This window comes from Odocoileus virginianus, chromosome 22, assembly GCF_023699985.2.
Source record: "Odocoileus virginianus isolate 20LAN1187 ecotype Illinois chromosome 22, Ovbor_1.2, whole genome shotgun sequence".
Lineage (NCBI taxonomy): Eukaryota > Metazoa > Chordata > Mammalia > Artiodactyla > Cervidae > Odocoileus > Odocoileus virginianus.
In genome coordinates, this window is record NC_069695.1 from 575,920 (window position 1) to 597,462 (window position 21,543).

The 21,543-nt window shown below is 42.5% G+C and overlaps 1 protein-coding gene and 1 long non-coding RNA gene across 4 annotated transcripts in view; one reads left to right on the forward strand and one right to left on the reverse strand.

Moving 5' to 3' along the window:
- LOC110129863 (uncharacterized) overlaps window positions 1-7,360 on the forward strand; it is a 56,767-nt gene extending 49,407 nt beyond the window's left edge. Inside the window, exon 4 of the long non-coding RNA XR_002311649.2 lies at window positions 6,930-7,360. This is a non-coding gene — a long non-coding RNA (uncharacterized lncRNA). The remainder of the gene's footprint in view (window positions 1-6,929) is intronic.
- Window positions 1-21,543, reverse strand: part of CDH20 (cadherin 20) — a 206,696-nt gene that overhangs the window by 100,741 nt on the left and 84,412 nt on the right. The window lies entirely within an intron of this gene.

Consider the following 21,543-nt stretch of genomic DNA (forward strand, 5'->3'; position numbering starts at 1 on the left):
AGTGAAGTTGCTCAGTCGTGTCCAACTCTTCGCAACCCCATGGACTGCAGCCTACCGGGCTCCTCCATCCATGGGATTTCCCAGGCAAGAGTCCTGGAGTGGGGTGCCATTGCCTTCTCCGACAAAGACACTACAGTCTGTAAATTCCGCAAAACAGGGACCACAATTGGAGGGGGACATACAAGACTTAAAAATCATATTATAATCAATCTAGATCATATACTTTTGGGAATAGAAGTCTATAAATGAATAATAAAGCATTCCTATTACATGAAAATTATTCTACAGGATAAGCAGAATTTGGGAATGATGAAGGAACACAAAATAAAGGAGGAGTCCAAGTTGGACACTGTTAAATGCTTAAAGGAAGGTGGCTCTGCCGAAGGTACCAGGTGCCCCTGCTGTCAGTGTGACTCTGTTATGCACACAGAAATCGCTTGGTGGTGTTTTTTTTAATATGTATTTATGGCTGCGCTGGGTCTTTGCTGCTGCTTGAGTTTCCTCCAGTTGTGGAGAGCAGGGCTACTGTCCAGTTGCTACTGTGGGCTTCTCATTGTGGAGGGTTCTCTTGTAGAGGTGCCTGGGCTCTAGGGCCCGGGCTCGATAGTTGTGGCCCGTGGGCCCAGTTGCCCCACGGCACGTGGGATCTTCCTGGACCAGGGATTAAACTGGTGTCCCCTGCACCGCAAGGCAAATTCTCAGCCCCTGGGCCAGCAGGGAAGCCCCATTCAGTGTTTCTTTGACTCACAGAATACCTCTGTGTGCAGCATTTGTATTTACGGCATATTTGGTTCACCTGATAAAAAGAACAGACAGTTCCCAGGTAAGCTCCAGCCCTTAATTTGGCTCTTTCCGAAGTTGTACCTTCCCTGTATCTACACCCTCTGCAATGTGACTGCAGCTCTTTGTTTAAGGGGTGGCGCTGGCTTCCTCTCCCTTGAGTCTGGGAGGCCTTGTGACCCGCTTTGGTCAGTAGCGTGCAGCAGAAGGAAGTGGCCTCAAGCTGCAGCTCAAAGCCTCGGGCTTAGGGTGCCTTGTGTACTGACCACAGGTGTAGTTTGCTGGAGGGTGAGACCTTGGAGGCAGAGCTGAGTAAGCCCATCTGGCTCAGCCAAGTTCCCAGCTATGCTGCGGAGTCTAGCCAAGATCAGAAAATGTTCCTAGCTGGCTTGAAGCTGACTACAGAGGCATGAGTAAGCTTCACTGAACCCTGCTGAGGTCAGAGCTGTCCGGATGATTTTCGAGTTGTTAGTAACAACAAGTAGTTGCTAAGTCACATGTCTTTTGTTGCTGTTGCTTTGTTACACAGCGTGACTGTGGCATTTGGTAACTGATACAGAGGAGTGCATCGATCAGCTTTGGCTGTGATAAAGCCATGTGACAAGCAACTCTCAAATCTTGCGGTTTACAAGATGTATTTCTTTTTTAATTTCCTTCATATCAGTTTCAGGCTGATGGCAGGGTTTAGGACGACTCAGTGTATCTCTCATTCTGGAATCAGGGGCTACCAGGACTTGATTTTCTCATGACAGATAACAGAAGCACAAGAGCCAAGCCCGATTATGCAAACAAACTGAAAGGCTTTGTTTGCGTCATGCCCACTAACATTCTGTTGGGTAGAAGAAGTCACATGGCTAAGCTGAAAATCAATGTGGCGTTTTAGTTTACTGATACTGCTGGGCTCTGTGAAGTCACGTGACAAAGGAAACGATATGTAATCTTATTATAGGAAAGAAATGAAGAGTTAGGAATAAATTCACCATGGGGAGAATTATTCAGAAGGTATAATCGGGAAATTATTTTCTGAAATATTTGATGAAATTCATTAATGCAATAAATAGTTTGCCCCAGAAAAAGCTAAAATAGCCTATTGAAGATAGGTGGTAGTTCATATACTAGTGTGAATAAATAATTATTTTATTTTTGGAAACATTAATTATCTGGAATAGGAATATGCCAAACAAATTTTCATTTTTCTTGGTAAACTCACCTATTAGTTTCTCTTTATATAAGTTCAGTATAGTTTTGGGTTATGTGATAGTTCTCCTCTTGGTTTTATAATTTGATCTACTCCCCTTTTAGGTTTCCATTGGGTTTACAGTGTTATAAAAATAGGAAGATATCTTTCTTCTGCTCTAAGAAGTCTTGAAGGCAGCAAAAAAGTCATATATGTGAATTCAGGCTAATATGCATTGTAATTATTAAAATGCCTTTTAGTTTGAACTGTAAAATGAATTGAAATAATGAAATGAGGATAAGTTTATGCCGTGATAGAAATGCAGGATTCTATCTTGTATATACACAGAAAAGTACTCTGAACACCCTATTATATGTGGCATGTTGCACTCTCCTCTGAGAGTTTCAGAATTGAGATTCTGCTTTTTTTGTGGTTGACTGTTAACAGTGCTTCTTGCCTTAGTAGGTCTTCCCTTGAGCACTGCCACTTTATTATGTAGGAAGTATGACAGTCAGTAATCATTTTTCTTTGTTAAAAATAAATATATATTAGTGCCCAGTGTCTGCAACTATTTATCAGAAAAATTATTTGAAATAACATATTGAAAAAATTGAAGTACTCTACATGTTTCTGGCTGGTTTGCGCAAAGGATGTGTCTGTTCTGTCTGTCTGCCTGCCTGCCTGTGTCCAGTACCTGTGACAGGAGCACATGTCCTTGGCAGAGACTTGGGGTCCTCTGCAGAGCCCTTCTCCGCATTCCTGTCTTCTCTGAATCAACCCCTGTCTTTTTCCGGTCATGCTCTACGCGCTTGAGCACGTATGGTGTCTGTTATGTCCGTTGGGAGCGCTCGGTGGCAGAGGCGTTGAAGAGAAAGAAAGCAAGAGAACCAGGCAGAAATGAAGGAAAGGGTGGAGAGCTGACAAGTGGATACCAGGGCACAGGAAGTAGGTGGAAACAGAAACAGGAGTGGTTTTGAATGTAGAAATAGTGGTGACCCTTCAGCTGAGCGGAAGCGTGCCTGTTGTGATACCACTGAGCCCACTTTCTAGCTTCAGAGCATTTATTCTCGGTCATCCACATCACTTCACTCTGCGGCCCAAGCCCTCTGCACTTGGCTGAGGTATCTGTGCCAAATAAAAGCGATTTATGCAGCTCTACCTCGAGATTATTTGTGTTTGATGTTTCATCCAACCCAACCTGAAAATACAGTGCAGATAAAATGAAGAGAGAATTCACTGAGGGGAAAAATGAGTGGTAGAAATAAATTCTACATGGAGTATTTTTATGGATTCAAAGAATGCCAGAGTTGGGAAAGAACCTAGACACAATACTGTCCAAACTCTCATGTTAAACTTTTCATGTGAAACCAATGTTCAGGGGAGTATAGTGAGTTACTCAAGGTAATGTGAAGGCCAGAGACAATATAAACCCAGACTCCTGACCCCAAGGGCAGTGCTCTTAACCCAGAACTTCCTTTCTGCTTGCCCTCTTTGAACCATTTAACAATGATTTTTGTGCAAGGAGAAATCAGGAAATGTAGCCTGTTATGGCATCAGCGGGGTTAATGAATCTTTTCTACATGCTGTCGTTTTAGTGCACCTGTTCAGCCCTTCATTTAACAATATTTAATAATGTCTATTGTAAGTTCCATGTATTATACAGTAGGCACACAGGGCCAATAATATTTTATGTATTCTCATCAAGAGGGGAATTGTAAGGGCCATAAATGGCCTGATGGAAGAGGATGGTGAGCACAGCGGCTCACAAATCACGTTTCCTTGGCTGAAAGAGCTGAGTGACTGAGGACGTGAATTCTTCCTGTCTCACAGGCCCACGGGGAGCCACCTGCCAACGGGGCAGAACATATGAAGACATCTACCATTTACATTCTGTTCTGGTCAAAGGATGGTGGTAGCAGTGGAATGTTTGCCCTTGTGGTGCATTCATCTTTACAGCTTGCATGTATTGAGTGTGAATAGTAACTGTTGACCACTTACTGAGTGCAGGTCACTGTGCTAGATTCTTTTCTGTCAATTATTTCTATTAATTAATGAATTGATTCAGTCGGTCATTCAACCTTCATTAACTGAGTGCCTCCTATGTACCAAGCCCTTTTCTATTTCTTTTATATTCCTCACAATAACCTTAATATGGGGATACACATGCTTATTCTCCATTTACAGCAAAGGAAACAAACTTAGAGAAGGTAAGTAAATGTTCCCAAGTCAAGCAGGATGTAGTGTGTAAGTCAGAATTTAAACCCACAGGCAGGGTGTCTAATTCAGCAAGTCCCTGGACATAACACAAAACATGAAAAACCTGATCATAGGTTTGCCAAGGCCAGTCTTGGGCGTGAAGAGTGAGTAGTTGCCCATATGGTTCAATTTTGAAATTCTTAGGAGAACCCCATGTCCCAAGTAATTTCTACTTAATGCTGTGGTGCCTAAACTCCACAAATAGGAATGCTTTCTTTTATTGCACTGATGGCTTCCTAGTGTAACTACAGCATCTATCCTAAGTTTAGAATTTCCACTAAATTCAAAGCTGGATTTTTAGAAGCTTTCTACATGTTTCACAGGCATCTCAAACTCGAGGTGTCTAAAACTGAACTTCATTAGTCATTGGGAGACGCAAGTCAAAACCACAATGAAATAGATTGCACTTCACATTCTCTAGGATGGCTAGGACAAAAAAGACAGGCAATAACAAGTGCTGATGAGAATATGAAGAAGTTGGAGCCCTCATCCATTGCTGGTGGGAATGGAAAATGGTACGGCTTCTTTAGAAAGAGCATGTCATATCCTCACAAGGTTAAACCCAACAATTCCACCACTAAGGTTAGTCTCAATAGAATTTAAAACATATGTCCTCATAAAAACTTTTACTTGAATATTCATAACAAAATTATTCATAATAGTCAGATGGTGGAAACATCCAAATGTTGGCCAACGGATGATTGGAAAAATGTGGTATATCCATACAATGGAATGTTACTTAACAGTTAGAAGGAAGTACTGATAATTGCTACAAGATGGATGAGTCTTGAAAACACTGTGCTACAAAAGACCATATGTTATAAAATTCCGTTTATATTAAGTCTCCAGAATAGGCGAATCTATAAATACGGAAGGTAGATCAGTAGTTGCTTAGGGCTGGTGTAGGAGGTGTAGTGGAAATGGAGAGGCTAATGTATGCAGGATTTCTTTGGGGGGTGTTTAAAATGTTCTGAGATCACTTGTGTTGATGGTTGCATGACTCTGAATATGTTAAAAACCACTGGACTATTTTAATGGGTGAATTATATGACTTGCAAATTATATCTATCAGCTGTTATATTTATTAAAAAATAAAAACAGCTTGTTCCGCCCATTGTCTAGGATAGCAACACCCCTCCTGCTCCCCCTAGCTGAGCTGTGTGCTCTCTGCAGTGGTCAGTTTCCTATTCATATTTGTCTCCCTGTACCTAGCATCAGGCCTGGCCTGTATCGGGTTCATTTTACGATGTAGATTATCATCAAGAAGACAGGAGCGTTCTCCTCTCTGCTAGGGAGAACCTGGACAGGATGAGGCTCCTCGGGAGCCTGGGAGAAAGGGATGCCCTGAGGGAAGGGAAGGGAGCGGGGTTATGGGACAGTGGGAGGTGCGAAGGGCGCCTGTGCCCGTCAGGGCTTTGCCGAGGTTGCACCACAGAGGCAGTCTAATGTAACCGGCGGAGTCCAGCTTCGCTGGAGCTCCCAGAGAGAGGAAGGGATGGGGTCAGCCTGGGAACTCAGCGGAGTGGCTGAGTAAGTTTCTCAATCTCCTGATCCATAGAAGGATAGAAATACTTCTAGGAATTATGAAGATATGATGAGAATGCGGTAAAATCTGTAGTATGGTGGCAAATGCTTTGTTTTTATATTATTATTTTGACATTGAGAACTGTCCTCAGGCGCTCTCACAGTCAGGAGCTAAACGGAGAAACCTTACTGCGATCTCTCTCAATCCTTCCTTATCTCAGATGCCTGAAAGTATTCTGAAAGGGCTGAGAGAAAGTTCTCTGAGAGAACTGTGAACTGTACAAAAATTGGAATAACGACTTTATGGATCAAAATGCTCACATACTTCATGACCTTCATTTGTGTTATGTTAACTCTTCTCATCAGTCTTAGGTTGACCAATGAGTGCGCTTCAGGAGGGTCTGCCTGCGGGCCCGGACTTGGTCCTGGTGTCACAGACGGCTCCAGGGTGTCCCCTCGGGAGAGACGCGGTCAGGGGTGGCCCACACTCTGCCGCCTGTTGCTATGTGCGCCCTTGGCAGGCGACTAACCTCTCGGCCACAGTTTCCTTGTCTTTAAGAGTCAAGTCATGCTGATAGTTCCCTTGCAGGCATCAGAGGGGGAAAGTGAGGCAGGCAAGTAAAACTATTACAATATCTGGTGCTTGGTAAGCCTGTAATAAATGTGCTTTAAGCTGAAGGATACTTTGAAGACACGTTCTCCATGTAACCAATAAACCAAATTCAGAGTTCCATACCACATTTTACAGCAGTTTAGCTCCAAGTCAGTTCAACAGGTTATTTACCACTGCCTGAAATGCCAGGGACTGTGCTAATTGTCCTTGTCCGAGACGTCTTCTGTTTTTAACTTTGATATTTTATTCATCATGGATTTTTATGTTATTTTGTTTTTTAATAGTGCAGGAAATATTATTTAGTTACTGAGCTTTTTTTGTTTTGTTTGTTTTTTGGGGCCACACAGCTTGTGGGATCTTAGTTCCCAGACCAGGGATTGAACTTGTGCCCCGTGCAGTGAAAGCTTGGAGTTTTAACCTCTGGACAGCCAGGGAAGTCCCTGTCAGGGACTTCTTATAGTAGATAGAATGGACTTACTAACTGACAGGAAGATTTCTATATTATCAGCTGACAGGAAGATTTCTATTATATCAAGTCTCCTTTAATTGACTCATAAGCATTATGTTTGATTTTTACAGAATGCTATATGAAGATGTATTCAGAAACATATAGACACGTCAGATGTCATAGCGGGACTGTGACTATTACTGCTATTAGTTGGAGCCCTCCAAGAGTGCATGTGCCTAGGTACGTCCCCCCAGATGAGCCCTCCCCGATTTCTTTTCTACAGGGAAATTCTAGTCAAATACTGAAGAACTCAATACTCATTCTCTGTGTTGTGATTCTACTCTTGAAGTTGTTTCTAAGGTTCTGTTTTCTAAGAGTAAACAGAAATTACATTTTCTATACTGTTTTCTGATTTCTTATTTTTGAATTACGAAATCCAATACAAGTTGAATTCTTATGAACAACACAAACGACAACAATGACAAACAACAACCCCCCAAAGAGGCAATTGCTCAAATAAAATTACAAAAACACTGCCTAAAATTCATACTTGGTTGAGTCATACTGTTTATATTTAGCGTGGGTTGTTTGGGAGCTTATTAAGCCTCTTGCTTAGTCCCAGGCCCTGATGATACATCTAGGTTTGGGGATCTGGGGTTTATAAAGGCAAGGGGCTACCAAACACATCATTAGCCCAGACATCACTTTTTAGTGGCCCTGTTTTCATGTGTGAGAATGGTGATAACTCAGAGAAAGTTTATAATCCTCTGGGAGATCTAAAGTAGCAGTAATATATTATGTTCAGTAATTATTTTTTAACATATGCTTTCATCATTATATTTCAAAATAAAAATGCAAAACAAAAGAAATAAATATCAAAAATGACAATACAGATCTATATTTAATCACAAAGAGTTTTGTATTTCATTGAACAAAGCACCAGGTACCAAATTTGGAATGTTGGTATGATCTCATGTTTGATTAAACAGATATTCTTAGTAATGCTGACCACTTATTGCACATCTATTCTGTTCTTGGCACTGTCCTAAGTGATTTACATATATTATCTTGTTTAATCCTGACATAAATAATGATATGGTATATTTTAACCATATATATATATGGTATACTTTGACCATATATATATATAATTTATCCCCATTGTACACATGTGAAAACTGAGACTTGGAAAGGTTAAGCAGCTTGTTCAAGGTCAGGCAGCCAGTATGTGTGAGAGCCAGGTACACTGCCCCAACAGGTACAGACAGAGACACACAAAAATGTCAGTAATTGTTACCTGTGGGTGTGGAATTTTTTTTTTTCTTTTGGCCTATCTTTATTTTCTAGTTTTCTTCAGTGAGTTTATCTTCATGATAAATGAAGTCAGGGGGTAAATTGAACCGTAAACAACCTTCATATCAAAGTGGAAGGAGGTGAAGGGAGAAAGAAAGATAAGAGGGAAAAGTAAAAGGCACCTAAGAAAAGGAAGGAAGGAAAAGGGGAAGGAAAAGGGGAAGGAAGGAGGGAGAGAAAGACTGTCTTTCCTTCCGAGGAGGCTGTGAGATGCTGCATACAACTCTGTACCCTTCCGCCTGCCTCTGGGGGTGGGTGGCCTTGAATGCAGTCCAGCTCAGAGGACGGGAGCAGCAGAAAATGTCCTTCAGAACACGGGATTTGGGGAGGGGACTTCACATATTTAGAACACTGTGTTCTTTCCAGCTATGGAAAATTGAGCATCATGATACTGAACTGGGTTGTAATTTCTACTGAAGACCGTATCTTTTATAAAATGCAGTCATCTAACAGAATACTTTGAGTATTTTTAGCAGAAGACTAGTAGCCACCAAAAAGTTTACCCTTTTTCATCATCAGGGCATGTTGTGGGCCCTGGGCAGGGACAGAGGAAGGACTGGCAGCTAGATGGTGGGCCAGTTATGTGGGAGACACGATACAGGAGGCCAGCGGCGGGACACAGTAGGGCGACCGTATGGTGTATCTTTCTAAATGAAAGGGGATCATATAATCATTAACTGGGACAACAGACATATATGAAGATGGTCACTGATAAACGGGGAGGTTTGATTATCCTAGAGAAGCCAGATCAACAGCCTAACCAAGAAGCCAAAGAACTAGATATAAGACATGAATGTAAGAAGCAAAGAGAAATTAAAAAAAAAAAAAGATCCAACCTCATAGGTAATCACAGAAGTTCAAATTCAACCAAAAAAATGTTTCCTTTACTTTTCAAAATGGCAAAAAGTCATTTAAAAAATAATAAATCTGCCATTTGTTGAACACCTATATATGCTGAGTAATTTCTAAGCCTTTTTGAAAAGAATGTTTAATAAACTTTAATTTTATAATAGTTTTGCATTAACAGAAAAATCACAAGAATATTACAGAGAGTTACCACATACCTTGTATTCAGTATCTTACTATATTACGATGGTACACTTGTCACAACTAATTAATCAGTAGTGATACATTTTATTAACTAAAGTCCATGTTTTATTTGGGTTTTCTTGGTTTTTACCTAATGTCTTTTTTCTGTCCTACTATTCTGTCCAGGCTATCACATTACCTTTAATCATCACATCTCCTTAGTTTCTCAGACTTCATTGTTTTTGATCACCTTGACAGTTTTGAGAAGTACTAGCCAGGTATATTATAGGATGCCCCTCAATTTGGTTTTGCCTAATGTTTTCCTCACGGTTAGTCAGGGCTTGCGGGTTGGGAGGGAAGAAGACCACAGAGGTGAAGTGTCATTCTCCTCATCATATTCAGGATGCATACTGTTGACACAGCCTATCACGGTTGGCGCCTGGTCACCTGGCTGCCGGAGGATGTCAGGCTTCTCCAACGTAAAGGTCTCTTCTTCTCCCTTTTCATGCCATACTTTTTGTCATACTGAGTGAAGTAAGTCAGACAGAGAAAGACGGATGTCATATGATATCACTTGTATGTGGAATTGCAAACAGAGGGTACAGATGAACTTATGTACGAAACTGAAATAGTCACAGATGTAGAAAATAACCTTATGGCTGGGAGGGGGACACGCGAGGGTCCAGATAAATTGGAAGGTTGGGATTACCATTTACACACTGCTGTGTATAAAATAGATATCTCATAAGGACCCAGAGTAGCACAGGGACTCTACTCAGTCCGCTGCAATGGTCTGTATGGGAGAAGAGCTAAAAAAGAGTGGATATATCTGTATGTGTAACTGATTCACTGTGCTCCACACCTGAAACTAACACAGCATTGTAAATAACTGTACCCCAATAGAGACAAAACAAAACCACTGTACTGTAGTCTTTGAAAGGAAGTTACTATGCAATGCACATTTAAGGAATGGGGAGTTATGCTCCACTTCGTTGATGGCATATTTGCATTAATTATTTGGAATTCTTCTGCCTGGAGACTTCTCTCTTCTCCCTTTCAATGATTTATTTAATCATTAATTTTTATTGGTGTGGACTCATGGATATTTATCTTATACTTTGGGTTATAATTTAATACTGTGTTATTTATTTTATTGCTCAAATTTTTCCTGCTTTCACCACTGGGCGCTCTCTGGTGTTGGCTCCCGTGACCCTCTGACATGCCCCCATCATTTGTTTTCTGAGCACTTTTTAATTTGCCGGCACTAGAAGGTGCTCCAGGTTCATCTTGTGTATTTTCTTCCCAACCCCTTAATCAGCCATTTTTTTCAAGGACCCCTGACGAATGTTAGAAAATGCTATTAAAAACCAAGATATGGGCCCTAGCTATACCTAGATATGCCTCTCTATCTACCCACTTGTCCATATTAAGCTAAATGTGAGTCACCCCTGTGCCTCTAGCTGTCGTCCAGTCCTGCACGATCCAGTCTCGTGTCTCCCTTCACTGGGCTGGAGCCTCTCATTCCCACTGTGTCTCCCTTCACGGGGCTGGAGCCTCTCATTCCCACTGTGTCTCCCTTCACGGGGCTGGAGCCTCTCATTCCCACTGTGTCTCCCTTCACTGGGCTGGAGCCTCTCATTCCCACTGTGTCTCCCTTCACGGGGCTGGAGCCTCTCATTCCCACTGTGTCTCCCTTCACTGGGCTGGAGCCTCTCATCCCACTGCCGCCCCTGCCACCATTTGCACACACTCAGTTGGTGAGAACGCCGAGACTGGCACTCCTGCGCCGTGGGTGGCAGCGCTGGTACACTTCCTTTGTGGAAAGCAGTTAAGTAAAATGTGTCAAGAGCCTTAAAAGTAGCCACTGCTGAAAAAGTCAGACAGTCCAGTCACGGTTCAGTTGGTTAAGAATCTGCCTGAGACCAGGTTTGATCCCTGGGTGGGGAAGATCCCCGGGAGAAGAGCATGACTACCCGCTCCAGTGTTCTTGCCTGGAGAATCCCATGGACAGAGGAGCCCGGCAGGCTAGAGTCCATGGGGTCGCAAAAATGCAAATAGAACTGAGCGACTAAAATTTTCACTTTCCAGTCAAGGGGGACAAAGACAAGAAAAGCAGAAGCAGATGCTCCAGTGGGGAGGAGCGCAGTAGACCCGGGAGGCAGCGGGTAGACACAGATTCAGCTTCCTTCATTTCTCCCAGGAGAGGCAACTTTTCTGGTCAGAGCTTGCCTGGGGACCTGCAGCTGATGGTAGGGGGGGATACAAAGTATTTGATGGGCATATGCCACAAATTCAGTTCTTTATCAGACATGTGTTCTTGACATTTTCCAAGAGAATTAATTGTTCATGATTTACCCCCGAAATCAACTGGCTGGTAGTTGTTGAGAACTCATTTTAAACCTAAAAAAAACCATATACTGCTCTTCCCGGAGGGTTCACGGTCTAGATCCTGTGAAGTTTACACTGGAAGTATGTGTGCTTAGTCGCTCAGTCGCGCTCGACTCTCTGCGGCCCCATGGGCTGGAGTCTCCCAGGATGCCTCTGTCCAGGGAATTTTCCGGGCTAGAGTGGGTTGCCATTTCCTCCTCCAGGCGATCTTTCCCAACCCAGAGATTGACCCATGTCTCTGCATTGGTGGGCGGATTCTTCACCACTAGTACCACCTGGGAAGCCCTCAGTAAGTTTGAAACAACCTATAAAACAACAACCTGTAAAAACAACTCAGGCATTTTCCTGGAAACAAAAAAGGGGGGGATCCCTAGGATAAGGGGGCACTTATTCTACAGTCTTCACCGAGCCCCTTCAGCTGGCCTGCGCTGTCCAGACGCCAAGGTAGGTCACCGGTGAGGTTACAGCTTCCTCACAGTTACACGTGTGATACATGACACAGACTCAGGGGCTGAACTTCAGTGATTCTAGAGTCTTTCTCTTCAAAGTATCAACTGCAAAGGAGCATAAGTCTGAAGTCAGTGAGAGAAGGGTAACTATAACTTGAAGCAAGGAATAATGATTGTAAACCATCACCGTTCATTTGAGAAGGGATTAGCAAAGAGTCACTTCTCAAAATGAACCCCCCAGAGCCGCTCTCTGCTCTTGATTCGATAGGCACGTTGCTGAGACTCTGAAAGAACAGCCAGTGGTGCTTGTGCTCCAGCCTTCTTGTGCTCCAGAGAGTCAAGAGAGAGGCCACACAGGTGGGCCGGAGAGGAGAGGAGGGCAGAGTGCCCTGTGCTTCTGCCCGGTGGTTTGGGGCAGATAAGTCAAATTTAGGGGGGAAAAAGCTAAGAAGAACCAATAAGTTGTGGCTGCATTTGAAAACCAGGATTTCCTTTTAGAGCAGAAGCCACTGGAGATGTTGAGCTGGCTTGCTGTTTATTTGAACAACAAGCATAATAAGGGTGATTATTTGGAGGTTGTAAACAACTGAAAGGGCAAAGCCACAAAAATGTATCATATCCAAAAGCCAAGTTTTATATAAGTTAGCACAACTGAAAGAGGAAATATAACCAAGTTGTAGGAGGTGTCCTGCCTCCCCTGGTGGCTCAGATGGTGAAGCATCCACCTGCAGTGCAGGAGCCCTGGGCTCAATCCCCGGGTCGGGAAGGTCCCCCGGAGGAGGGCACGGCTCCTCACGCCAGTACTCTTGCCTGGAGAATCCCACGGACAGGGGAGCCTGGCGGGCTGCAGGCCGTGGGGTCAGTAAGAGTCAGACGCGACGGAGCGACTAAGCGCAGCGGCGGAGGTATCCTCGGAAACTTCCAGACTCGGCGTCCAGTGCAAGAGATGCTCAGCAGCATCTGTGCTGCCCTGCCAGCTCCCTACCCCGCACTCAGCTGGAAGAAAGGGTGGCTTAGGAATCACAGGGTTCATTCCTTCTATTTCCTTTTTTCTTTCTCTTTTATTTTTTAAATTATGAAAATATGATAACACATTTATAGGACACTTGGAAAATACAGAACAAAGTTACAAGTAATTTCACTATATATTACACTTGTTTAGGTAGATAAATCAAGATTTTTAGTTGGAGTTTCAATATCAAACTCTCAGACATTAATTGAATGAATGTAGCGAGAAGGATACGGTAGATCTGAAGAGCATTATGAGTCAATTAGACATAATTAAGATTTATACAATTTAAATGCCTTCTGTTTCTTGAAAGGGGTTGAAGGGAGAGAGGAAAGAACATCTTTTCTTTCTGCTCTTACAACTTTGAATGTCGTCAGCAGTGAGGGGCAATCCTGCATTAATAGCACCCAGTGTAGCTTTTATCCTCTCTTCTAGAGCTCCAAAATCGCTGCAGATGGTGACTGCAGCCATGACATTAAAAGACACTTGCTCCTGGGAAAAAAAGCTATGACCAACCTAGACACTGTTTTAAAAAGCAGAGACATTACTTTGCCAACAAAGGTCCATCTAGTCAATGCTATGGTTTTTCCAGTAGTCATGTATGGATGTGAGAGTTGGACCACAAAGAAGGCTGAGTGCCGAAGTGATGCTTTTGAACTGTGGTGCTGGAGAAGACTCTTGAGAGCCTCTTGGATTACAAAGAAATGGAACTAGTCAATCCTAAAGGAAATCAATCCTGAATATTCATTGAAAGGACTGATGCTGAAGCTCCAATACTTTGGCCACCTGATGCGGAGAGCTGACTCATTAAAAAAGACCCTGATGCTGGGAAAGATTGAAGGCAGGAGAAGGGGACAACAGAGGATGAGATGGTTGGATGGCATCATTGATTTAACAGACATGAGTTTGAGCAAGCTCTGGGAGATAGTGAAGGACAGGGAATCCTGGCATGCTGCAGTCCATGGGGTCGAAAAAAGTTGGACATGATTAAGTGACTGAACAACAACTAAAGTCAGAATTTGTGGAAGGGGCTGGTATCCTGGTCTCTCTGTCTATGACACCTGATAGAACGCTGAAAACAAAACAGGTACACAGCAAATGCTGTCAATGAAGGGAAGGTTCTAACTTATAACTGCTATTTTAGGTGCCCTATTTAACTTTGACTTTAGCCTCTACTGGGATTGAGGTTTTGGAGAGAAGGAGGACCCATGGGCAGTTTTTCAAGATTTGTCCTTTACAACCACAGAGCTGGAATTTAGAGATCATTAGTTCAGTGCTACAGGTAGCATGGTTGATGGACTGGGGCTGGTCTGGGAACTGTTTGTTACTGGTCTGTGATAAAAATATGGACATGGAAAGCATTTAGAAACTTTTATAGTAATTTGACATCATGAGAACATCCAACTCTGAGCTCATTTTTCTAATATTCGTGTTTGTAATAGTCTCACAATAGTTCTGGTGTATGAAGGACTGGAAATAAAAAGAAATAAAATAGTCTGTCTTTTTGTCCACTTCAAAGAAGAGTTTGAGACACACCTTTGTGGTCCAGTTCTCTACCTCTTCAGAGAGGCAATAGAACGTAATGGTTGAACACATGGGCCCATTTGGGAATTCTGACCCTCTGCTTTCTATGTAGGAGGCCTTAAAGATTAAGTAATTTTAAGCAAAGATTTAATTGCTTCATCTTTGCTCCTCCAGTTTCCTCTTCTATAAAACGGGTTATGATGATGATGACAAGGCCTTTAATACCTACCTCATCGTGCTGTTGTGATGATGGGATGAGTTGAGACACACACAGATGCTAGAACAAGGCCTGCCACATAGTCAACATCACACACTTATCATTTTTACAGACGAAGAGGAGACTCAGAGAAGTGGAGAGAGTTGCTCAAGGTTTCATGGCTGCTCACGAGAGATGTGGGCTTCCACACGTCTCAGCAGATCCCTCTTGCCCAGGTCTCCCGCTCCTGTTCTGTTCATTCGTTTATGGCTGCGCTGGGTTCTGCTGCCGCGCGCCAGCTTTCTCCAGTTGCGGGAAGAGGCCTGCTGTCCCGTTGTGGTGCGTGGGTGCCTCGCTGTGCTGGCTTCTCTGTTGCACAGGCTCTAGGACACATGGGCTCAGCAGTTGTGATGCGTGGCCTCAGATGCTCGGCGGCATGTGGGACCTCCCTGGACCAGGGATGGAACCCATGTCGCCTGCGCTGGCAGGGGGATTCTTAACCCCTGGGCCACAGGGCAGCCCACTGCGCTCTCCTTCCTCAATGCTCTCCTCTCACTGCTCTCACCTCTATTTGCTCTGTGCCCCTTGCACACTGTTTATTCTTAAACATGTTTCACTGTCGTGGTTCCGTCCGGTCCCTGCCTAACTGACCACAGACCGAATCACTGCCCGCCCGTGCTCGGGGCTTTTATTTCCCTGTCGGAGTCATCCCAGAGATTAGCAGGGCTGGCCGAACTCCTGACACAGCACACAGACAGCTGCTTAACAAAACGGCGCAATGTGTCACAGGAACACCTGCAGCAGAGATGGGCAGTGACTGCAAATGTTTATGAAAAGGATGACCGACTTTCCTGCGAAGAAAATGAAGCACGCAGTATGCAGCTGATGCCGGCCATTAAGCCAGTCCTGTGGGCCGAGCAGTATTGACCTGTCACGGAAGGAACAGGGGCAGACAGTGGACAAGATGTTTTAATTCTCCTCACACTCTGCCTGTGAGTTACTATGAGGCCGGAGTTAGAGAGTCTTATGTTTGGTCAAACAAGACAAAACCCAATCAGCAAGCAAACCAAAACTGCTCCCTTGCCCATTTTCTAGGTCTATTTTTAAAAAAGTGTGTATTTTGAGAAGATAAAGAATGCCATTTTCCTCATATAATTCCTCTCCTTCCCCTAGGCTTTGAAAAGCCCTTTTCAAGCCCCTTCTACCTCTGGTACGCCATGTTGTGTTCCTTACAGAATGACTTAGTGAGGGCTTTCGGGGGTCTGGGCCCTTCTCTGAGAGCTTTCTCTGCTAACCCACTTGGTCCTACAAGCACCCGGGGAAGTCGTTTCTCTTTACTCCCATTTTAAGCTGGGGCGCAGCTCGGAGCAGAGAGTGGCAGGGTGGACGTGCTCCAGGCCGGACAGGCCTTGCCAGGGTCACCTGCTCACCCCCGCCTGAGGGAGCCCTCCTTCTGCCGCCCCTCAGCTGTCCTGTGGCCCTTCCTCCTCCATGCCCCCGTCTCCCTCCTTCTGAGCTTCTCTTCTCTGAGAGAGGAGGACTACACTTTCCGCTCGATGGGGCGATGACACAGTCTTCCCGGGATCTTTCCACCACTTCCTGTTCATCTGTCTCTGCCTGAGTCTGAATAAAAAAGATGAGGAAACTGTAAATACAGACCCTCCAGTCTGACGGAAGCATCTCAAGGAGTTTGGCTTTCCTCTCAGAGATATAATTCTCAGTTTTTTTCCTTGCATTTGCAGTAAGACCCTTTCAGGAGGGAAGGAGGAAAGGGGGGAGGGAGGAAAAGAGAGAGAAAGGGATTGTTGAGTAACGGGAGATATTTGAGAAGCTCTGGAATCTCACGATTAGCCCTGTCGTTATTACCTTGCTCATTGCTTGTTTAAAAAATTGGAGTGAGACTATTGAGGAATTCCCCAAAATGATTTGTGGCCAAGGGTCAGATTCTCATACCATTTCTTTTTACCGTAGGAAAGCAAAAGTATTAAAGGACGAAGAAAAACTATATGATTTAAAATTCTATAAGCAGAGAGTGAATTCTTGTCTTTTTTTTTTTTTTTTTTTTTTGAGTGGGCTCTTAGATTGGACTCCAATATTATTCCAATGATACTAAAAAAAATCTACCTCAAAGCAGATGTCAAAAATGCATTCTGGGAAATGTTTTTTCAAAACTACACTGACTAATTTTAAATCAATGCTATTTGACATTAAAGAAAATGAATATATACAGAAGTCTAGATGGATGACATCTTAGTAACACTGTTTATTTTGTGAACTTCACAGTGTGACAGATACTGTATTGATTGGGAAGGGCGTATTCTCTATCCTAAAGCAAATTCAGTCTAATTTAGACACAAGGAATAATCACTGCTAATACTGCCATGTTGCCGGATTCCCCCAGAGAAATACGATTTTTTGGTTTCAGTTGACCTCCCATTTAGTAAAATTGTACAGGATGAAAAGTGAGTCTTCAGCATCCACAGTACAGTGCTTGTAAACATGAATTGAGACACTGGCATGACTTTGCATTGGATGCAGTTCTCACGGTTGTATCACACGCTGTTTTTTGTAGTATAGGAAAACTAGGCTATAAAGGGCATACTTAACAGATAAGAGGAGAAAGAAAATTGGGAAAAAATGATTGAAATCTTTGAAAGGGAGTTGTCATCTCTTAATATATGTGACATCCTTTAATTAATTTGGGTACTTTAGGAAACAATACAGCAGTGGGTTGAAAGACTTTGATCTAGCAGTTGAAAGTGAAGCATAGACAGACTGTTGTTTAGCATTTAGAAGTGAAATTTAGACAACGTGTAATAAGTGAAACAATTTTACAGAACATCAGATTTACAGAAACAGCTCACAGAGCCCTGAATTTAGGAACTTTTACGGGGAGAGAGGTAGGGAGCAGCAGGTGCTGGAGAGGCTGAAGCCTATCCTGATGAAACAGTGGCTCTTGCTGGCTAGGTGTTATAATGCAGCATAGACTTATTAAGTTAAAAGGGCAAAAAGAAAAACTGCAGAGAGGCTCAGCGTGGGCTCTCGTAGACCCGCCGTCGCGAGCTGCGTCACGGTCAGGCACGGGGCGGAGGGGAGACGGGCACTGGCCGTGGTGGATGGGGCGGAGCGCGCCGACAGGCGGACTCCCGGGACTGTCGGGCCAGAGCTCATTCACGGCAGCGCGTGCCCCACGCCGAGGAATGAGGCCCGGACAGGCCGCGAGGCGCTCGGGGCGGGAGGGCCGGGCCGTGCCATCTCGGCCCCGCGTGTTCTCGTGGACTCCGCCCTGGCGGGGCCGACAGGGGCGCCGGATGCGGGGCACCCGCGCCAGGGGTTATTCCCCTGCGCTCTCAAGTCTCGCTCTGCTTCCTCGGCGCCGAGCTGAGTCTGCTGGCTGCATCTTTCCTGGCCCACTCCTCACTGTTTCTTGACCTGCTGAAGACTCGCGCTTGTTCCTACTTTTTCTCTGGCTGGACAAAGCCACTGTGTGTCCTCCATACTCCATGATTTAGTTTTAAAAACCCACTAGCTTATTAAGCTTTGGCTCACTCACATGTTTTCTGAAATAAAAACATCGTGTCAATTTCATAATTTTGCTTGGGATAGATGCTGTGGGTAAGCGTTATGTGTAGTGACTAGTACTGATTGTGACGCTGGATAAGAGGCAAGAGCAGGAAGCAATAAAACTGAATGATAATAATAAAGCTGTGTTTTTAGTTAGTAGGTAAGCTGATTGCTTATTCACAAGCCTTATCCTTAGCTACAAAATCAACAGTTTAATTTTTTCTTCTCTTGTTTCCAGCTGTTGAAAGTTAACTTGCCCAGAAGAAGGGGAAGAAGAGTAGCAAATGTTTAAATTCATAGAAAATATTTCCTCCTTGCTGATTGTTAATGTTTATAGACTCAGGACAATAAATAAATGAAAATAATACAAAGCCACATCTCTATCTGTGCAAAACAACAGTCAAAACCAAAATATAGTTGGCGCATGTTTCCGCTAGTGTTTCAGAGTGTGTGTTAAATAGATGAATCACGGACAGTTTTACTTATGGATTATAGGCCCTTTTATACTTGTTATATCTATGAAATATGGTTATTTATAAAAGCATATTTAAAAATATATGCAGATATTTGACATGTGTTTATAAATATGCATGTATTTATATATTTACTATATTTCATTGACATCACATTTAGCAAATATGAATTTTTATTCATAATTATAATGTATTCTATGCATAATTTCTATTAGGTCTCTTGTAATCAAAAGCTCACAGTGTGATGATCTTTTTCAGAATCCTAGCTCCCATGCTGAGTAGTAATATTTCTCTGAGAGGTAGAAATAGTTTTGTTTTTTTTTTTAATGTAATTTGTGGTTCTAACCATGTAGTTTTCTGCTAATAGCAGCTTTTCTCAAAGACACGGAGCAAAGGTCAACAGAAATGCCTGGCTAACTAGAAAGTAATTAGAGAAAGTCTCATTAATTTGACTATTTAATTTTTTTTTACTTGTAGTGACATTCTTTTTTCCAGTAAAACACTAATTTCTAATTTAACAAATAGTATCAGGCAGTGGAAAATGAGGTGGAGAGATAAAAAGAGAATTTGAAAAGCCATAAAATAGCTTATAAAGAACCAATAGTTTTCCTTTTGCCTGGAAACTGCCAATGGCTTACCCTGCAGCTGTTATCAGATGTGCTCAAAAGAATATTCTTGAAAGAGAAATTAAATATGTTTAATTATGGCTCTAAGCTTATGTAGGAAATCAGTCTTCTGTTGCATGGAGCTCTAAAACTACCGATGTTAATTTAACATTGCACTTCATGAATTTTTTTTTTTTTAATGTTACATCCAGATTCAGGTCATGACGGCATGGTCTTAAAACCATATTAATCCCAAATCAATATGCTTCTTTTGTTATTTTAGATATTAAGCACAGTAAGCGTGCTATTATATAGATTTTTAAAAAGTAGCTTAGAAAGTGAGCCCCTTTTATGATATGGACTTTACTGAAAGTGGAATTTATAACTATTCAGATGGAAACCACTGTTTAAAAAAAAATCACTGATACTAAACAAACCAAATTCAATCTTTCCAGTGGAATTGTTAATTCTGTGTTACCATGTGTACTTCTAAAGAAGCAATAGTTAGGATAGTTTATATTTTGAGAGACCTACAAACTTGGCAATAGAGCTGACCATTGTCCTAGATATGAACTACATGATTACACAGTGAAATCTTTAAGTCTGATTGCCAGGGACTCAGACATAGTCTGACTGGACTTCCCTTTTGGAACATGCAAGTAGGGGATATGCCTCTGGTCATAGCAGTGAATTTTAAAGATAATAAGAGAGAATATTATGAATTTCATTAAGTGAAATTTATCTTCATGTTCAATGGATTGTATTACACTGCTCTTCCATGTTCTGAATTTGCTGTAATCTTCTTGCTATCATCTATGTCCTTTTCCACTCCATTGACTTATAAAAAATGTTCTTGTATGCTTTTTAGACAACATTTTGGTAATTCACCATTCTTAGTGTTGATCAGATAATGCCAAACTAGTTAGCTGTTGAATTTTGGAAAGATGAAGTAATTTCCTGACCCGTTTTCTTTTTTTTCGTAGTGGGCGTACTTTTAGAATGGATTATTGAATAACAGGTTTGGAGCACTCAGCAAGGGTGTGGTGACGACTTGGGGCCAGTGTGAGCATAGCGCTCCGTCGTCAGACAGAAGCTCTGCAGGAGCGGCATCATTTGTCCCGTGCGCCGCTGTAGTTCCAGCCCACAGAGAGTAGCTCAGAGGATCGTTTGAAAGGATACATGAACATATCAGGGCAATGCAAACTAATATCAGTTCCTGTTTTCATATTCAGGTTACTCATTTGATAGACTGCATGATACTATGCATAAAATATACCTGGATTTCAGCATGACATTGATTGATTTTTGCTAGGATCTTTGTGGTGAGACAAGTAGGTGTTAGATCACAGCTTAGTTAGTCTGGTCCACAGTGGTGACTTAAAAAATACTTGTGGAAAAAAAATGAAAGCTTCCAGAGAGAAGCAGTATGGCATACTGTGCTCCTACTTAAAATTTTTTCATTGATGTGACCGAACACATTTGTAAGTTAGCAGACTTAAAACAGTTCACAAAGAGCTCAATGGGCTGATGGAATAGCTTGAAAGTGAGAAGATGAACCATTAAAAGAATACTGGTTAGCTTCAGAAAGTGTAAAAAATGCAGGCTGACAAAGATATAACCCTCCAGTAGTTAAATATATAATGTAAATTAGACCTGAGATATTGTTGATTGCAAGCTCAATTATGAATCAACAATAATGTGATAGGGCTACTAAAATATAAATGTGATTTGGGGTTGCATTAATAAACGCTTAACTTTGGATCTGCAGTTTATAAAACCTCTGATATTGTATGCATAGTGCATGTATGTGTATTTTGTTTTTTAGGAGAAAGGATTTATACCTTTTATTAGATTCTTAATGAGAACAGAGACTCACAAAATACTTAGATCTACTAACTTAGAAGAATATAGGTAACAGTCCTATCTTGTACACAGGTCAGGCCAAAGTACAGTTGTACCATTATAACCTGTTCTTGGAAATACATTTGAAGAGTTACAGGGATAAGCAGACAGCTCCAGGAGGCGAGCTGGATAGTGAAGGGTGTAAAGGCCATGGCCTGTGAAGGCAGTACCGAAGCAACTGGAGGCTAGGCTTGGAAAGAAAAGATTTTAGAGATGTTGCAAATGACTTAAAAGTGTTTGTTTTGGATTAGGA